The sequence below is a fragment of the Canis aureus genome, chromosome 27 (assembly GCF_053574225.1).
Source record: "Canis aureus isolate CA01 chromosome 27, VMU_Caureus_v.1.0, whole genome shotgun sequence".
Lineage (NCBI taxonomy): Eukaryota > Metazoa > Chordata > Mammalia > Carnivora > Canidae > Canis > Canis aureus.
The window spans coordinates 45,673,868-45,693,309 of record NC_135637.1 but is presented as its reverse complement, the minus strand read 5'-3'; the positions used below and the strand labels follow the sequence as shown (position 1 = coordinate 45,693,309).

Below are 19,442 nucleotides of genomic sequence, written 5' to 3'. Positions count from 1 at the left end.
AAGGCCCGCCGGGAGACGCAGGGGGCCGGGCCGCCCTGGCGCGCGGTGGGGAGCGACGGCCCGTGTGGGGCCGCGTGTGGGGCCGCGAGTGGGGCCGTGGCCGCCCTGGGGAGGCCGCTTCCCGCTGCTGACGGCCGCGCCCGCCGGGTTCGCGCCGCACCTCCCCGCCAGGCGCCGGAGAGGGAAGCGCACGCACAGCCTGGGTCCCCGCAGCCGCCCTTGGTCCAGGCCCAGGTCAACGCCCTCCACCTGGGTGACGTGAGTGTGGGGCCGCGGGGCGGAGACTGCGGCCTGAGCTTGAGGGGCCGCGCCGGCAACCCCTTCGGGGCCTCTGATATTTATATATATATGCATATTCACATAGAGAGAGAGAGAGAGAGAGGGAGATTACAAACAGTGGGAGGGGCAAAGGGAGAAGCCGACGCCCCACTGAACTAGGAGACCGACATTGGGCTCCACCCCAGGAACCTGAGATCGTGATCTCGCTGAAGGTAGATGCTTCACCAACTGAGCCACTCGGGCACCCCTGCTTTGTACTTTATACATTTATTTGAGAAAATCTTTTCAGAGGATTGGGATTTGAATCGTCAAGGAATTTTTGAAAATGAAAATAACTTCAAATAATCAAAATTAAAAACTCTTGGTCACAGCTAAAGAGAATGAGCTGGTGACAGGGCCAGGAGAGTAATTATGTAGAACGGGCTCAGACCTCAGGGTTCAAGTCCTCCCTCTGCCATCGGCTGGGTGCATGACTTTGGGCAAGTTTCCTGACTTCTCTGTAAAATAGAGAGATTTATTTTCCATCTGTAAAATAGAGATGATAATAGTATCCGTTTCATATGATGGTTGTGAGGATTAAGCGAAATATATATGTCATGTAGAGGAATGTTTGTCACAAAACATGTCCTATGTAAGCACTTGTCATGATTACTGCCATCTGAGAGGTTTGAGCGAAGCATAGCCATGCTAACAGTTGGAAATGGTTGGGAAATAGGAGAGCAAAGTGTGGAAGGACCAACAGTAAATGTTAATTACACACTTACTCTAGAATAGGTAGGTCTGAGGGGTTCACAAGCAAACATAAGCTGTAGTTCATCACACACGTGTGTGCACAGTTTTTATTTAAAGATACAAAGGGAGGAGGGGCAAGATGGCGGAAGAGTAGGGTCCCCAAATCACCTGTCCCCACCAAATTACCTAGATAACCTTCAAATCATCCTGAAAATCTACGAATTCGGCCTGAGATTGAAAGAGAGACCAGCTGGAATGCTACAGTGAGAAGAGTTCCCGATTCTCTCAAGGTAGGAAGGAGGGAGAAAAAGAAATAAAGAAACAAAAGGCCTCCAAAGGGGAGGGGCCCCGCGAGGAACCGGGGTAAGGCCGGGCCGAGTGCCCCCAGGACAGGAAAGCTCCGTCCGGGAGAAGCAGGAGCTGCACCAACCTTCCCTGGCGGAAGGGCACCCGCAGGGAGTAGGAGCAGGACCCCAGGAGGGCGGGGATGCCCTCGGGCTCCCTGGGACACTAACAAGACACCTGCGCGCCCAGGAGAGTGCCCCGAGCTCGGTAAGGGCTGCAGCGCGCACGGCGGGACCCGGAGCAGCTCGGAGGGGCTCGGGCAGCGGCTCCGCGGAGGGGGCTGCACGGCCGGGAGCGCGAATCCAACAGCGCAGACCGGGAGCACAGGGCACCGGACACAGCCCAGGATCCGGGCTCCCCCCAGGACAGGCAGAGGCCGAGAGGGCCCAGGATAGCAAGGATGCTCCTGCCCCGAGCTGAGCAGAGCAGCGGCCCCGCCCCCCAGAGCCTCCAGGCCCTGCAGACAGAGAGCACCGTAGTTACTGCGGGGGCTGAATCCAGGTTTCCAGAGCAGCCACTGTGGTTGTTCCTCCTGGGGCCTCACGGGGTAAACAACCCCCACTGAGTCCTGCACCAGGCAGGGGGCAGAGCAGCTCCCCCAAGTGCTAACACCTGAAAATCACAACAGGCCCCTCCCCCAGAAGACCAGCTAGAAGGACAAGTTCCAGGGGAAGTCAAGGGACTTAAAGTATACAGAATCAGAAGATACTCCCCCGTGGGTTTTTTGTTTGTTTGTTTGTTTGTTTTTTGTTTTTTTTTTTTTGGTTTTTTTTTTGATTTCTGTTTGCTTCCCCCACCCTTTTTTTCCTTTCTTTTTTTTTCTCTTTTTCTTCTCGTTTTTTTTCCTTTTTTCTTTTTTCTTTTTCTCTTTTCTTTCCTTCTTTCTCTCTCTTTTTCTCCTTTTCCCAATATAACTTGTTTTTGGCCACTCTGCACTGAGCAAAATGACTAGAAGGAAAACCTCACCTCAAAAGAAAGAATCAGAAAAAGTCCTCTCTCCCACAGAGTTACAAAATCTGGATTACAATTCAATGTCAGAAAGCCAATTCAGAAGCACTATTATACAGCTACTGGTGGCTCTAGAAAAAAGCATAAAGGACTCAAGAGACTTCATGACTGCAGAATTTAGATCCAATCAGGCAGAAATTAAAAATCAACTGAATGAGATGCAATCCAAACTAGAAGGCCTAATGACGAGGGTTAACGAGGTGGAAGAACGAGTGAGTGACATAGAAGACAAGTTGATGGCAAAGAGGGAAACTGAGGAAAAAAGAGACAAACAATTAAAAGACCATGAGGATAGATTAAGGGAAATAAACGACAGCCTGAGGAAGAAAAACCTACGTTTAATTGGGGTTCCCGAGGGCGCCGAAAGGGACACAGGGCCAGAATATGTATTTGAAAAAATCATAGCTGAAAACTTTCCTAATCTGGGAAGGGAAACAGGCATTCAGATCCAGGAAATAGATCCCCCCCCTAAAATCAATAAAAACCGTTCAACACCTCGACATTTAATAGTGAAGCTTGCAAATTCCAAAGATAAAGAGAAGATCCTTAAAGCAGCAAGAGACAAGAAATCCCTGACTTTTATGGGGAGGAGTATTAGGGTAACAGCAGACCTCTCCACAGAGACCTGGCAGGCCAGAAAGGGCTGGCAGGATATATTCAGGGTCCTAAAGGAGAAGAACATGCAACCAAGAATACTTTATCCAGCAAGGCTCTCATTCAAAATGGAAGGAGAGATAAAGAGCTTCCAAGACAGGCAGCAACTGAAAGAATCTGTGACCTCCAAACCAGCTCTGCAAGAAATTTTAAGGGGGACTCTTAAAATTCCCCTTTAAGAAGAAGTTCAGTGGTACAATCCACAAAAAAAGGACTGAATAGATATCATGATGACACTAAATTCATATCTTTCAATAGTAACACTGAACGTGAACCGGCTTAATAACCCAATCCAAAGGCGCATGGTTTCAGACTGGATAAAAAAGCAGGACCCAACTATTTGCTGTCTACAAGAGACTCATTTTAGACAGAAGGACACCTACAGCCTGAAAATAAAAGGTTGGAGAACCATTTACCATTCAAATGGTCCTAAAAAGAAAGCAGGAGTAGCCATCCTCATATCAGATAAACTAAAATTTACCCGGAAGACTGTAGTGAGAGATGAAGAGGGACACTATATCATAGTAAAAGGATCTATCCAACAAGAGGACTTAACAGTCTTCAATATATATGCCCCGAATGTGGGAGCTCCCAAATATTTTAATCAATTAATAACCAAAGTCAAGAAATACTTAGATAATAATACACTTATACTTGGTGACTTCAATGTAGCTCTTTCTATACTCGATAGGTCTTCTAAGCACAACATCTCCAAAAAAGGATCCTACACCCAGCAGAAGAAGAGAGTTAATTAAGATTTGAGCAGAACTCAATGAAATCGAGACCAGAAGAACTGTGGAACAGATCAACAAAACCAGGAGTTGGTTCTTTGAAAGAATTAATAAGATAGATAAACCATTAGCCAGCCTTATTAAAAAGAAGAGAGAGAAGACTCAAATTAATAAAATCATGAATGAGAAAGGAGAGATCACTACCAACACCAAGGAAATACAAACGGTTTTAAAAACATCTTATGAACAGCTATACGCCAATAAATTAGGCAATCTAGAAGAAATGGAAGCATTCCTGGAAAGCCACAAACTACCAAAACTGGAACAGGAAGAAATAGAAAACCTGAACAGGCCAATAACCAGGGAGGAAATTGAAGCAGTCATCAAAAACCTCCCAAGACACAAAGTCCAGGGTCAGATGGCTTCCCAGGGGAATTCTATCAAACGTTTAAAGAAGAAACCATACCTATTCTACTAAACCTGTTTGGAAAGATAGAAAGAGATGGAGTACTTCCAAACTCGTTCTATGAGGCCAGCATCACCTTAATTCCAAAACCAGACAAAGACCCCACCAAAAAGTAAATTACAGACCAATATCCCTGATGAACCTGGATGCAAACATTCTGAAGAAGATACTAGCCAATCGGATCCAACAGTACATTAAGACAATTATTCACCATGACAAAGTAGGATTTATCCCCGGGACACAAGGCTGGTTCAACACTCGTAAAACAATCAATGTGATTCATCATATCAGCAAGAGAAAAACCAAGAACCATATGATCCTCTCATTTGATGCAGAGAAAGCATTTGACAAAATACAGCATCCATTCCTGATCAAAACTATTTAGAGTGTAGGGATAGAGGGAACATTCCTCGACATCTTAAAAGCCATCTACGAAAAGCCCACAGCAAATATCATTCTCAATGGGGAAGCACTGGGAGCCTTTCCCCTACGATCAGGAACAAGACAGGGATGTCCACTCTCACCACTGCTATTCAACATAGTACTGGAAGTCCTAGTCTCAGCAATCAGACAACAAAAAGACATTAAAGGCATTCAAATTGGCAAGAAGAAGTCAAACTCTGCCTCTTCACCAATGACATGATACTCTACATATAAAACCCAAAAGACTCCACCCCAAGATTGCTAGAACTCATACAGCAATTTGGTAGCGTGGCAGGATACAAAATCAATGCCCAGAAATCAATGGCATTTCTATACACTAACAATGTGACTGAAAAAAGAGAAATTAAGGAGTCAATCCCATTTACAATTGCACCCAAAAGCATAAGATACCTAGGAATAAACCTAACCAAAGAGGTAAAGGACCTATACCCTAAAAACTATAGAAGACTTCTGAAAGAAATTGAGGAAGACACAAAGAGATGGAAAAATATTCCATGCTCATGGATTGGCAGAATTAATATTTTGAAAATGTCAGTGTTACCCGGGGCAATATACACGTTTCATGCAATCCCTATCAAATACCATGGACTTTCTTCAGAGAGTTAGAACAAATTATTTTAAGATTTGTGTGGAATCAGAAAAGACCCCGAATAGCCAGGGGAATTTTAAAAAAGAAAACCATATCTGGGGACATCAAAATCCCAGATTTCAGGTTGTACTACAAAGCTGTGGTCATCAAGACAGTGTGATACTGGCACAGAAACCGACACATAGATCAATGGAACAGAATAGAGAACCCAGAAGTGGACCCTGAATTTATGGTCAACTAATATTCGATCAAGGAGGAAAGACTATCCATTGGAAGAAAGACAGTCTCTTCAATAGATGGTGCTGGGAAAATTGGACATCCACATGCAGAAGAATGAAACTAGACCACTCTCTTGCACCATACACAAAGATAAACTCAAAATGGATGAAAGATCTAAATGTGAGATAAGATTCCATCAAAATCCTAGAGGAGAACACAGGCAACACCCTTTTTGAACTCAGCTACAGTAACTTCTTGCAAGATACATCCATGAAGGCAAAAGAAACAAAAGCAAAAATGAACTATTGGGACTTCATCAAGATCAGAAGCTTTTGCACAGCAAAGGATACAGTCCACAAAACTAAAAGACAACCTACAGAATGGGAGAAGATTTTTGCAAATGACGTATCAGATAAAAGGCTAGTTTCCAAGATCTATAAAGAACTTCTTAAACTCAAACCAAAGAAACAACCAATCCAATCATGAAATGGGCAAAAGACAGGAACAGAAATCTCACAGAGGAAGACATAGACATGGCCAACAAGCACATGAGAAAATGTTCTGCATCACTTGCCATCAGGGAAAAACTAATCAAAACCACAATGAGATACCACCTCACACCAGTGAGAATGGGAAAATTAACAAGGCAGGAAACCACAAATGTTGGAGAGGATGCGGAGAAAAGGGAACCCTCTTGCACTGTTGGTGGGAATGGGAACTGGTGCAGCCACTCTGGAAAACTGTGTGGAGGTTCCTCAAAGAGTTAAGAATAGACCTGCCCTACGACCCAGCAATTGCACTGTTGGGGATTTACCCCAAAGATTCAGATGCAATGAAATGCCGGGACACCTGCACCCCGATGTTTCTAGCAGCAATGTCCACAATAGCCAAACTGTGGAAGGAGCCTCTGTGTCCAATGAAAGATGAATGGATAAGAAGATGTGGTTTATGTATACAATGGAATATTCCTCAGCCATTAGAAACGACAAATACCCACCATTTGTTTCAACCTGGATGGAACTGGAGGGTATTATGCTGAGTGAAGTGAGTCAATAGGAGAAGGACAAACAGTGTATGTTCTCATTCATTTGGGGAATATAAATAATAGTGAAAGGGAATATAAGGGAAGGGAGAAGAAATGTGTGGGAAATATCAGAGAGGGAGACGGAACATAAAGACTCCTAACTCTGGGAAACGAACTACTAGCGGTGGTGGAAGGGGACTAGGGCGGGGGGTAGGGGTGAATGGTGATGGGCACTGAGGGGGGCACTTGACAGGATGAGCACTGGGTTTTATTCTGTATGTTGGTAAATTGAACACCAATAAAAAAATAAATAAATAAATAAATAAATAAATAAATAAATAAATAAATGTAACTTGCTAAATAATTTCTTTCTTTTTTCTTTAAAGATTTTATTTATTTCTTCATGAGACACACACACACACACACACACACACACACACACAGGTAGAGACACAGGCAGAGAGAGAAGCAGGCTCCATGCAGGGAGCCTGTTGTGGGACTTGATCCCAGGACCCCGGGATCACACCCTGGGCTGAAGACAGATGCTCATCCGCTGAGCCACCAAGGGGCCCTCTTGCTAAATAATTTCTAAGTATAAAATCAACTTCGTGAGCTAAATATTGTCCGAAAAGACACCTAAAGTGTGTATATTTAGGAAAACCTATGAGGACAATTAGTCCCTTCCTTGTGAGGAAAATTATCCCTTCTCAAACATTCACTCTTATTTGATCTGATGGGTCTAAAAAAAAGTCCTTAAAAATGGATTTAAATCCAACTTCATTTCAATCACTTTCTTCAAGAATCTGGTTTTTGACATCAATAGAATCATAATTTTAAGTATATTTAGTTCTCAATTTTATATAATCAACCGCATTTCATCTACTGATGACTTAAGACATGTTTTCGCATTTACATTTTTCTGACGTAATTTCCTCCTGAAGCAACATTGTCCAGGCTCCCAAAAGTGTCTACTTCTCCCTTTGGCCACCTTCCTTCTGTTAATACACAGCCTTATTTGTGTGTGTGTGTGTGTGTGTGTGTGTGTGTGTGTGTTCTCTCCCTCCTGGTGAATTTAAATGTGGAAATATCAAACAGTAAGTTGATTTCTTGTTGGCAGCTTAATAATAATATTTAGTGGGAAAAAGGTAAGGAAATTAATAAAAATGGGCTTGATTTCCCTGGCATTCAGTTCTGTGCAGCTTACCTTTGACCACTAATGACTGCATTTGTAGTGACCACTAATGGTCTTCATTTGTAGTGACTCTACATGTTACCCTGGAGAAACAAGCCATCATCACGTCTTTATCTTAATCAACAGGAGCTTTGCCTTCTCAGACTTTCTTCATTGCATGTAGAGACTGAGATTGCATCCACAGAAAATTGTGTTTGCTCCCTAAGTGACAGGATAATTACTCCACAGTGCTTTTGCTGTGTGCTGATGACAAGTCTGAGCAGGAGCTTGAGGACAGGGATGAGGAAGGACATGGCAAAGGGGGTCAGTGCCATAAGTATTGATTCATTACTCTCCCCAGCAAAATACTAGTCATTTCTGCCTGAGAAGAGGTCAAATATTATACTCAGGAGGGCTCGTAACCATGTGCGGGACCCCACAATGAGGTGAGGGCTAAAACAAGTCTTTTCTGAACTGATCTTTTGACTGTGCAAGTCCTCCCAGGTGCTGGGGGCAGATCCAAGAGGGCAGGGCTGGGGTCAGTTAAAAGCCATCTGGGCATCCCTCTTCAGACTCACCAGCCTACTCTAAGACACGAAACAAGCTTGATTTTCAGTATCATTAAGTTTCACTTTTTCTGTAAATTGTGTTAGGTAAAACTGAAAGTGGGGAGAGGGACCAAGGGGGAGGAGGAGGGAGGAAGATTCCAAAGCAGACTGCACTGAGCATGGAGCCCATGTGCGTCTGGAACTCATGACCCCGAGATCAGTTGCTGAGCTGAAACCAAGAGTCAGATGCTCAACCAACAGAGCCACCCAGGCACCCCAGGTAAAACTCTGTCTTACCCAATTGTTTTTCTACACTGTGCCAAAAATTTATTCTGAGTGAAAATACTCTGAATTTAACCCCTCAGAGCAGCCAATGAGCTAATGTACATTTGCTCATGAGTTATGGCCAATGAGGAGCCTGTAGAGACCATGCATGTGTGCTACAGAAATTAACTGACTTGCCGGGCTAGCTCCTGTGAACCAGTCCAAGGGAGAAAAGTTCTTCCATCTGACTCCCTGACATGGTTTCAACTGTGATGTTTTGTGAACTAGAGAGTATAGTTTGGGTGTTAAAATATTATGTAATGAATCCAACAGATGATATGAAAATATGCACTCCAACACTTTCCATACACTGTGTAATGTGACTCAGGTTAAGCAGAGAAGGAGCATTTGTTTGGTGAGTGTGACCCAAATAAATCAGGATAGAATTCACAAATTGGTTAATATATACCCTGCACTATTTCTTATGTGATTGGAAAGAAGTTCAGGGGTTCGATTTCAGTAAGAAATGCCATGTGCAAAGATGCACAAGACATATACTTCCAGTTTGGGTACATTGTAGATGCATTAATCTTCTATTTTTTAATAACCGATATTATTTAATGCTAGTGAATCCACTTACGTTTTAGAAACAGAATAGAACTCCATCATAATGTAGCTTACTTATATTTAGATTGGGTAATAATTATGATAATTACAAAAATTTACTGAGTCCTTAATATAGGCTACATCCTATCCTAAGTACCTTACATGTGTTAAGTTATATAATCCTTTCAACAATTCTATGGAGTAATTATTATTATTTTCTTCATTTATAAAAGGGGAAACACGTATGGAGAAATCAAGGACTTTTTTTTAAGGGATACACAGCTGGAAATTAGTAGAGTCCAGATAATCTGATTTTAATCTTTTTTTTTTTATTTTAATCTTAACCACTAAGGTACACTGCCCCTGTGAGTATAATATGGCACTTGTAAGCATGGCACTTAAACAAAGTAAAACACATGGTAACTAAACAAAATAACACAAATGTAATATAGTACTTATGGTCAGTAAATCAAAAATTATTACATTTATAAAGAAGTACTATGGTTTGTCATAAATTGTGTTTATGTGGATGTCTCTAATATTTCTTAGGAGAGAAGTTGTTTCTGTTTCCACCAAAGTCAAAAAATTGCTAAAATATTATACTTAATTATGAGTTTTAAATCTATTGATCTTTAGTATCATTGTCCACTATGGAAGAGCTGTGGTCAGTTCCATATAAAAAAAGGGTAGTTGGCAGTTTTTGTTCAGATTTTATTTATTTATTTATTTTAGAGAGAGGGTACACACCCACGTGCAGGCCATGCAGTGGAGAGGAGCAGGAGAGCATCTTATGCAGACTGTGCATTGAGCATAGAGCCCAATGTGGGGCCTTGATCTCATAACCCTGAGATCACAACTGAAACCAAGAGCAGGATGCTTAACCGACTGCTTCACCCAGGTGCCTCTTGGCATTAGTATTAGTCATTTCAAAAGTCATTAAAGGGTTGACTTGATCTCTCTGAATTTGTTATATGCCCTTGCTTTTGTTGCTATTGTGATTCAGTGTACCATGGTGACTGCATTATGCATTCTCTGTAAGTTTGGACAAATCCACAACCTTATGAAAGCTCAGTGTTCTCATCTGGGTGAGAATATTGGTTCATGGGGTGGTCAGGAGGGATAAATGAAATGTGTATAAAGTACTGCTATTATCACATTCTTACCCCTTAACTGGGATGCTTACTTGCCATATATGATTTCTTGGATAGCCCTTCATTAAACTTGTGACTAACTCATATTTGTGTATTTGCAATTCTTTGGTGCTTTCTTCGTTGACTGTCATACGACCATTCTACAAACAAAAGTGAAAATGTACTATGTTGCAGGCATTTGGGCAATGTCTTTGGAATAACACATTTCTGGTTGTCCTGTTAATTTTCCTAGGATTGGTTTTGCATTAAAGGATGATTCATTTTGAGTGGAGTATTCCAGTCTTCTGGATAAACTGTACTAAAACATGAGAACAGGGCATTCCTCTTTGCTCTGTACATACTCCAGCTAATGATGGTGGAGACATAATTGCCTTGTCCCCAAGTAACATCAAGGATAAATAAATGCTCATGAATGCTCTTTTCTGCTCTTATGACTCAAATACACAAGTATTTTTTTGTTCTATATTCCCATGAGACATATCTCTGGCTTATCTGATTTGGCTAGTTTTTTTTTTTAAGATTTTATGTATTTATTCATGAGAGACAGAGAGAGAGAGATAGAGGCAGAGAGAGAGAGAGAGAGAGAGAGAGAGAGGTAGAGATATAGGCAGAGGGAGAAGCAGGCTCCATGCAGGGAGCCCAATGTGGGACTCAATCCTGGGACTCCAGGATCATGCCCTGAGCTGATGGCAGATGCTTAACTGCTAAGCCACCCAGGTGTCCCTGATTTGGCTAGTTTTATACACTCCTCAGTTTCTTATCATTAGTCCTTTCCTTTCATATATGAATATCCAACATAACTTAATATAAAATTTTAGTGCAAACTGTGTACTCATAGGATAATATTTTTTTTGATGGATTGAAAGGGAGGGATATTAGCACCTGCATTTGGTACAATGAGCTTATTAAGAGTTTATGTGGAGTTATATTTCAGGTTAATATCCACTGTATTTTAAGATTTTACTTATTTATTTATTTGAAGAGAGAGAGCATAGCATGAGCAGGGGCAGAGGGAGATGGAGAGAGAGAATCTCAAGCAGACTGTGCTGAACAGAGCACAGAGTCTGACACTGGGCTTGGTCTCACAACCCTGAGGTCATGACCTGAGTGGAAGTCAAGAGTTGGGATGCTTAGCTGACTGAGCCACCCATCACCCCTGTGTAGTATATTTATTTTATTTTTTTTTATTTTTTTTTTTTTTCCCTGTGTAGTATATTTAATAGTAAGCTCTGTTTGTGAGGAAATGATTCTTTTGGAACAAGAAAATAAGCATTATTTGTTTACATCATCTCTAACAAAAGATTTACCTGATAGCCCTTCATACTTCCCAGTAACACAAGCTGAACTGTGGAGAAACTGAGAATAAGTGTCTCTGGTCTGCATGATCCTGGTTGGTTAGCTATCTGGTTTCTGACTTACTGAAGGATGTCTCCGGGCTGAATTAATGGCCACACATCTCCTGGTGATCCAGTCATTTCACAGAAGCTGTTTTTCCCTTTACACTTTTTACCAGTAAGTACCTTCCTAGTTGTGGAGATGGATTCTCATGAAAAAAAATTGAGTGATCCAGCTTGAAAAGAGAGTAAACAAATACAAATTCTAGTTCAAGGGTAAGTTAACTAATGATAGACACAACAAATATTTGTTACATACATTGAATAAAAATGACATTAATAATTTGACATTTTTCAGGATCAAATGAACTTCTTTATTTTATTAGATATTTCAGGGATAAAGCTTAAGTGTAAATAATACCCTGCTATCCCTGCAGTTTAGGAGCAGTGCTGAAAAGACCAGAAGTCTTTCTTTCCCACAATGATAAAAATACAATAAAAAATAATAATCAGATACCACCTTCCATATGCTAAGCATGGCAGTGCTACAGAACAATGCATTAAGTAGCTATTCTGTGCATACTATTTTAAAAACCTATATCAAGTGCTTGAGTGATAAACATGCAAACTGCACACTAAGACAAAATTTGAGTTTGAAAAAGAAGCAGGCAACCTCAACATTATAGGAAAATAGTTCCCTTTTTCTAGGAAGTTATAAAGAGGATACTTTGTGGCACACGGGTGTAAAAATTCTCTACCCTACTAGACCTCCTTCAACATTGACGTCCATTTTGCCAATAAAAAGAAAACCTAATGAGGTAGAAAATAATTAATCATAAACTCCATTAATATGAACCCAAAGTCTACACTTACTTTCTAAAAAATAAGCTAAGGGAGTGAAGAAAATATTAATGTAATATATAATGCAAATGTATCTTCCCATGTTTGGAGATTTAAGACATTAGAGTCTGTTACCTTAGGGAAATGGGAGACGGAATTTCAAAAGCTAGAGAATAAATTGACAACGTGGTAATTTTCTGAGGGTACTACTCAAGTGGCAGCAATTATTTTGAAAAGATTATTGTGAAATGTGTGGACCCTGGAGGGTACTTAGGACTAAGCCATCTGTGTATAGCCATACCACTTGTCATATATAAAGATGTTCCCTCCATCCAGGCTTTGAAGTGTTGACACTGCATTACTCATCCCTTCTGGTCTTTATAGCTCCACAATGGCACATGAGGTGAGGGGCATTTGGGGATTAGCCCACAGGGTACAACACCCCTTGAAAGGTAAAGAGAGGATCTCCAAAAACTTATTCACAAACATCACATTTTCTTGGAGCTGGCCAACTTTTAGGAACATTAGTCAACTCTCTACAAACTGTAGAGACTCTTATTTTACAGATTTAGAAAAAAACTGAAAATGGACATCATAGTTCTAGTGGTCTGAGGACACCACATATCAAGATATCAGAGTCTTGTAACACTTTCATACTTGAAATTATAGCCTAACTTATACTTTTGATTTTTTTCTATGGGCTAGAGATGACAAATAGAATAATATTAAAAACCACAAACATTAATTCTTATTTTCAGATGAGAAGTGGAGATCCTGTGATGTTAGGTAACTTCTGCAAACTGAGAAATTAGGAAATTCTGCTTTGAATCCAAATCTGTCTGACATGTAGACCCACATAGATTTTTTTTCAATGGAAGCTTTTAGATGAGGAGACATATTTGAAGACTGCTTAACAGTAGAAAGATCTAGACATGGTAAAATGACTTAGGTTTCAATTACAACAAGATATCTCCTGAGATTGCATTTTATCTTGTTCTATTTCCCCTAATTGATTTATTTCCAGTTATAAGTTATCCTCAAGAAACTGGCTCATGATCCTGTTGTTTTATATACTGGTTCATTATCCGAGTAAGCATAGTTTCCTCTAAACTAAATCCATGTGATCTATATTTTAATAAAGAGTGTAGACTCTATATTGTGCGGGAGTTCTGAGCCCTGAATCATGACAAATCAAAGAACACAAGTTATCTGAAACTTCTCTGGAATGATCCAGAGCTTCTTGCACCTCATTGTACTCATCAATCCCAGTCTTGGTTGCTATTGTTAGACAATACACTATATTTCCCTGGAACTGGCCTTCCATACTATTTGGGGGATTTTAAAGTCATGAATGATTCTACTAACATAGCTGACAAAGCTGGAAGCAATCAGATTCATATCCAAATGTACTAGACGAAGAATTTGAGATTGTAGAAGTCTACTAGCTCTGCTTGGATATATTGGTCACCATGTCCCAAGCCAGGATCATAAGGGCTTCTGACTGATTCAAGAGCAGGTTTTGCTGCTGTGTTGGAAGAGTTTGGTGCCAGCTGTCCGGTGATGACTTTGTTACTTGGGACAAAGTAAGGTCTAAGGCTTGTAGGATGATTAGAAATTTAGCATGTTCTTAAATTCTTGGTAATTCTGAGTCCCTGGTGATGGACTCAAGCTTAATTACATAGGAAAGATCTAATCTCCAATGTGTGGAGGGGTATGGTGGAGTGGAAAGCATCCAGTACAGCCTCCAGATTAAGCCAACCCTGACTGGAGTTCTGGCTGTGGAATTTGGAGACCATATGATCTTGGACCAGCCACTTGACCACTCCAAGACATTTTTCCAATCACAAATTTCTCACAATAATAAGAAATTCATTCATAGGGCTGTTGTGACCATCTAAGAAAAAAGTCGTATGAAGCTGTTCTATAAATTGAAAGGAATTGTTTAAAGGCTAGCTTCCTCAGAGCCTTTTTTGGAAAGGGACTAACAGTATAAATCCAATAAGAAATATATTAATGCCTATAGTTAGTTACTATTTTTTTTTCTTATAGATGATGCTGATAGAGTCAAGGTTAACTAAGAGGAAATCTCTCAACAGTTTGCAGTAGTAAGTGACATAGAAGGTAACTGTTAGATACAGATTAAGGAAAGTCCACAAATAATAATTTGTGTTTATTCTCAACATATTTAACAATAATTAAAGGTCATAGAAACCTAGAATTCCACACACATAAGTCCCACTTCTCTTCACAACCATGAGCAAAAATCCTCACATAATTCTTGCGGCAGACTTGTGGGTTAATATTAGGGAGTAGAAAATAATGTGATTTTGGTATCTTATAATGAAAATTTCATTTCTATTTAGTATTATAGTGCATGAGAACTGATGGATTTATTGTCAGAAGGTTTGGTGTGTGTGGTTGGGATTTTCCCTCAAAATATGGGATACATGACACTTATGTTCCCCTTCGAGCAGTCCAGAGCAGGAGAGGCATACAGGGCTGCTGCTAGGGTGAGACATACTTTGTTCTGGCAGCTGAAACGGCTTTCTATCTGAAAGATGTTTCCTTCCCACTGGGCAAGACATGTCCTACGTATCATGGTGTCAAAATGAGGATCCTAAGAAATCCGTGTTGAAGTTCTAGAAGTTGTCATTATTGTCAAGTCCTGGAAGCTATATGCGTTTCTACTATAAAGGTCAAATTGAAGCCAATACCCAAATTCCTCAGTAATTGGAAATGTTTATTAATAGAGAAACATCCAGACTTGACACTTAAGCAATTTCATTGGCTGCAAAATAAGATGAGTCTTTGCAGCCACCTTCATTACCTCTCATTTCTTCAAGCTACCCATTTCTTGTAAAATAACTGCAATTCCTGAGGTCTGTTGCTGGCATTGATGTTTCTGAAGCAGGTGTGTTGTTTTGCAAGGGCTGCCCGGGGAAGGAGCTGCTTTGCACATTGGTGACCTCATGTAGCATGCTCTAAGATAAGGAGTAAAAAAGGTGAGTTCATTCCTGCATAGTAGGATAACGGATGTGACATTTGAAAATAATTTTTGTTATGAAGTAGAAACTTATATAAGACTGTATGAATTATTAAAATGACAAGACGATTCCAATTCCAATTAGTAAATTCTATTATTTTAATGTCGCTAATTAAACTTAAAATATTTAGAAATTGTTACAAAGTATTGAACAATATTCAGCAGGAGGGCAGCCCTGGTGGCTCAGCAGTTTAGTGCCACCTTCAACCCAGGGCCTGATCCCGGAGACCTGGGATCGAGTCCCACGTCGGGCTCCCTGCATGGAGCCTGCTTCTCCCTCTCCTTGCCTGTGTCTCTGTCTGTCTCTCTCTCTGTGTGTCTCTCATGAATAAATAAATAAAATCTTAAAAAAAAAATAGCAGGAAAGCCGATTCGTAGTGATAATACCAACAGCTGACACACGTTGAACTCAAACTATAGGCCAGACTCTGTCCTGAGTGCTTCATTGGATTTATTTATAATTGTCATGTAAGATACATTGAGGCTTTGAGAAATCAGGTCATTTGCTTATGATTACTAATTCAGTAATGCCTTTCTGGGACTCCTACTGGTCAACTTCCAGAGGCCACATTCACTGCGTTGCCGCCTTCCCATCATGTGCTTTCTGCTTGGGTCTTGGGTTTTCTAAGCAACATGATGTGTACGTAGAGCAGTATACAGCAAACGCTGCATTACGTTTGTAAATGTGGACGGGATCAGATGCCTTTTTCATAGGGATGATGCTATTTAAATACTGTTTCAAGGCTATCTTGCATTTCTTCTTCTACTGATTATCCCCCAAATCAGTGTGGTCAGAAGAAGGCTATGTTGGCAAAGAGAATATACAGTAGGGTTGTTCAGTTACAGGCTGCTCATCCAGCAAGGGCGTAAGTACATGCAAAGCACTGTGACAAAACCTGGGAAAGGTCTGGGAGATGTAAATGCTTAACCTCTGGTATTGTCCTTCCCTAGGTGGACACACCAGAAACCAGAGCTGAGTGCTGTTTTTGGCTTAGGCCTCTGCCTTCTGTCATGCTGGGCTTGCTGGTGGTACATCTGCACATGCTTTCTCTTCCTCAGGAGACTTCCTTCTGTGGCTCCCACTGACCAAGCCCTGAGCAGCAGTGACAGTTCTGTTCAAGCCCCAACTTCTTTACCAGCTCAGACTGGCTCTCTTCCTGTCTCAGTTCTTATTACCAGAAAAATGTGCTTTTGTGGCAGTTGACGTTCTTGTATCATTTTTGCCTGCTTAAGAAGAGAAAAACATGTGCTGCAAACTCGGGGACAACGTCACGGGCATTATCTTCATCTGTGTATCTTGGCAACAGACTTTATACACTCCCAGAAGGTAAAATGAAGACTCGTTGATTGGTGCATTTTTATAAATTTTGCTCATTTATGTTTATTTAAAAAATTGACTCCTATAGCTTTTCCACTTTCCAGTGCCGTGTGATTTAGGCATAAGTTCTGTGACCTCTCAGGATCTAATTTAACAGGAAGATTGCAATAGAATGAAAAGCTGAGATATTTTGTATTAAGAAATGTCTTTTAATGGATACAATGTGAATCTTATATTCATCCAATTTTCTCTTGCTGAATGTGCTGTTAGTACATATTTCTGTTTTGGGATGACCCCTATTCCTTGTAATTTTACTACATAAACAGTTGATAGAATCCTGTTTATAAACCACCATTCTTCAGGAAGAATTGGTGCATTTTAAGTGAAGAGCTCTTATAGAGATCATCTTCACAAGGAAATTACTTCCCTCTTTTTAGTAGGAAATGTTAGAGACGTTATTTTGCCATGATTCTCCAGGCTCCATCTACATCAAGCATTTGAGTTGTTCATGTCTCAATATAAAGGAGGACTGTAACTTTTCAAGATACCCAAATCTGCTGAGCTGAAAAGTCTTGTTACTCATGACTCAATACTGATGAAGAAATGAAAAGCACTCAGATTTGTTTTGTGGTTGACAAAGCAGCTCCATTTTTTGTTAGTTTCCTGGGCGTCCCTTTTGCAAAGTGTCATCTATTCATGTACTAAGAGCTTCTCACGAGTCATGGGCTGTCATAGAATCTGGGCTACACAGTTCACATTCGAAAGGTCCCTGTCCCCACAGGACATGCATTTATTTAGTGGGACAGATGGACATTTAATGACAACGATAAAAATATCATGCTCCATGCTCTCTATGGCACAATTCTGAAATAAAAAACCCCAGAAGACCAAAACTTCTGCATAATTCCTCTGGCTTCTCCTGGCCTAAGTCAACAAAAGGCCATCTATAATCTTTATTCCTCACAATTACAGTGAATAGTCATATCTTAGTTACAGAAATATTAATGCGCTTGATCTGGGGTTGCTGCCCCTGGTCCTGTGGGGCACACAATAAAAGTAGAATATATGCACTGTATTGCTTTTCTAAGGTAGAAAACGCCTGAATTCTCAAAGATATTTGGCTGTAAGGGTTTCAAGTAAGTGTCTGCCCTGTGTAATGTGGGCAGTGATAAATCTTATGAATAAAAATAAAGGAGGGAAAGTGACAGGAAGTGCCTGGAAGGGCTCTTTCCTTTCCTGAATTTAGTGCATTGGATCCTTGCTGCATTTACAGCTCTCCAGTGTCGTTAAAATAAGATTTATTTTTGTTGTGCATTTGTGTTCTGCAGGGCAACTTTGGGATACTGCACCCTGCTGCATCTTACCCCAAAGCAGGATCCCAATACACGCTTCTTTCAAAGTTCAGATGTAGAGAGGTTAAATATCCTCGAATCTAACCACTGGGCCCTCGCAGCTGTCTATCTAAGCACATAGCTGCCTTTTTCAGAACAGTACTCCCAGGACAGGCTTTATGACTTCATTTTCCTCGTGAGCATCTCCTACCACCACATCACTCTCAAAGCCTGTGGTGGCCTCTTGGCATGATCAGAGAAGTGGACGCACATTTTCTGGGCAATACTGCTAACTCAGGTTTTTTCCCTCTACTCATGATTGAAGAATGTCACCTTGAATTTTTTCATTATCACTTTATATTCATTAAGTATTTTTCTTAAGTTCATGTTGAAGATGCGTTTATTCTAAAATAATATTCTCTGTTAACACTTGAGTTGAAATATGTATGGGATATCAGCTATCTGACCTTGGCAATTTAAAGTCCCCCCAATTTTTTAAATCATCTTTAATTGAGAATGATAAATAAACTCACCTGTCAATAATACTCTGATGTTAACTACTGTTATTCTTATTTTTTCAATGATTTCCACCTTACTAGATTGTTTTGAGTATCAAATGTCCTGATGGGTATAAAAATTATTTGCATGAGCTGATTTTTATTCACTGTTACTTATGGTTCCTGTGGTTAGTAGAATGAATAGGCGACTTCTAGAAATATGCCAAAAGAAAACTAAATTAAGTATTATTGACTACATAAGATAAAATATCCACTTATCAATTTTAGGAAAGAATGGCTTAGAAGGAGCCACATGTGAAACACGTAAAGCTTAAAAGTAGGAAAAAAGTCAGACTTGAAGTTAGGAAATGAAGGTTATTAGATCAGAAAAATTATCAAAATTAGTATGATATAAAATACAAAAAAATGCACAAAATTTATAAGATTTTGCACATGCTCATACTTCTGCTTATGCAGAATTGTACAATTCTGTACAAAGTTACACAATTGTAACAAATAATCAGAAGGACAGGAAAGGGTTTTATTCACTCTTACCTGCAAGAAACAGTCTAATAATAAAACTTTGAAATGGCATGTATGAAAGCATTTATATAAAAAATATTTTTTTTAACAAGTGTCTGGAAAAATATCTGGTCTGATTGCTTTCTAGTTGCAATTTGCATTTTTGCCAAGTACATTTGTCATTTCAGATTTAAGTCACAGTTATTCTAGATTGACTTTCTACCCAATTTAAAAGTATCCATTAGACAGGTTGATGATAAAATATTCAAAAGTGGTCTTAACTGCTTGTTTTGAGTCATGATGATACCAATGTGTCCTCTTCCTTG

The 19,442-nt window shown here is 40.2% G+C and overlaps 1 long non-coding RNA gene across 1 annotated transcript; it reads left to right on the top strand.

Moving 5' to 3' along the window:
• The first annotated feature begins 72 nt into the window (after nt 1-72).
• On the top strand, nt 73-18,662 carry LOC144299406 (uncharacterized). The gene is made up of 3 exons (XR_013366149.1): nt 73-258; nt 1,202-1,301; nt 16,400-18,662. It is a non-coding gene; the product is annotated as an uncharacterized LOC144299406 (long non-coding RNA).
• Nucleotides 18,663-19,442: the final 780 nt, after the last annotated feature.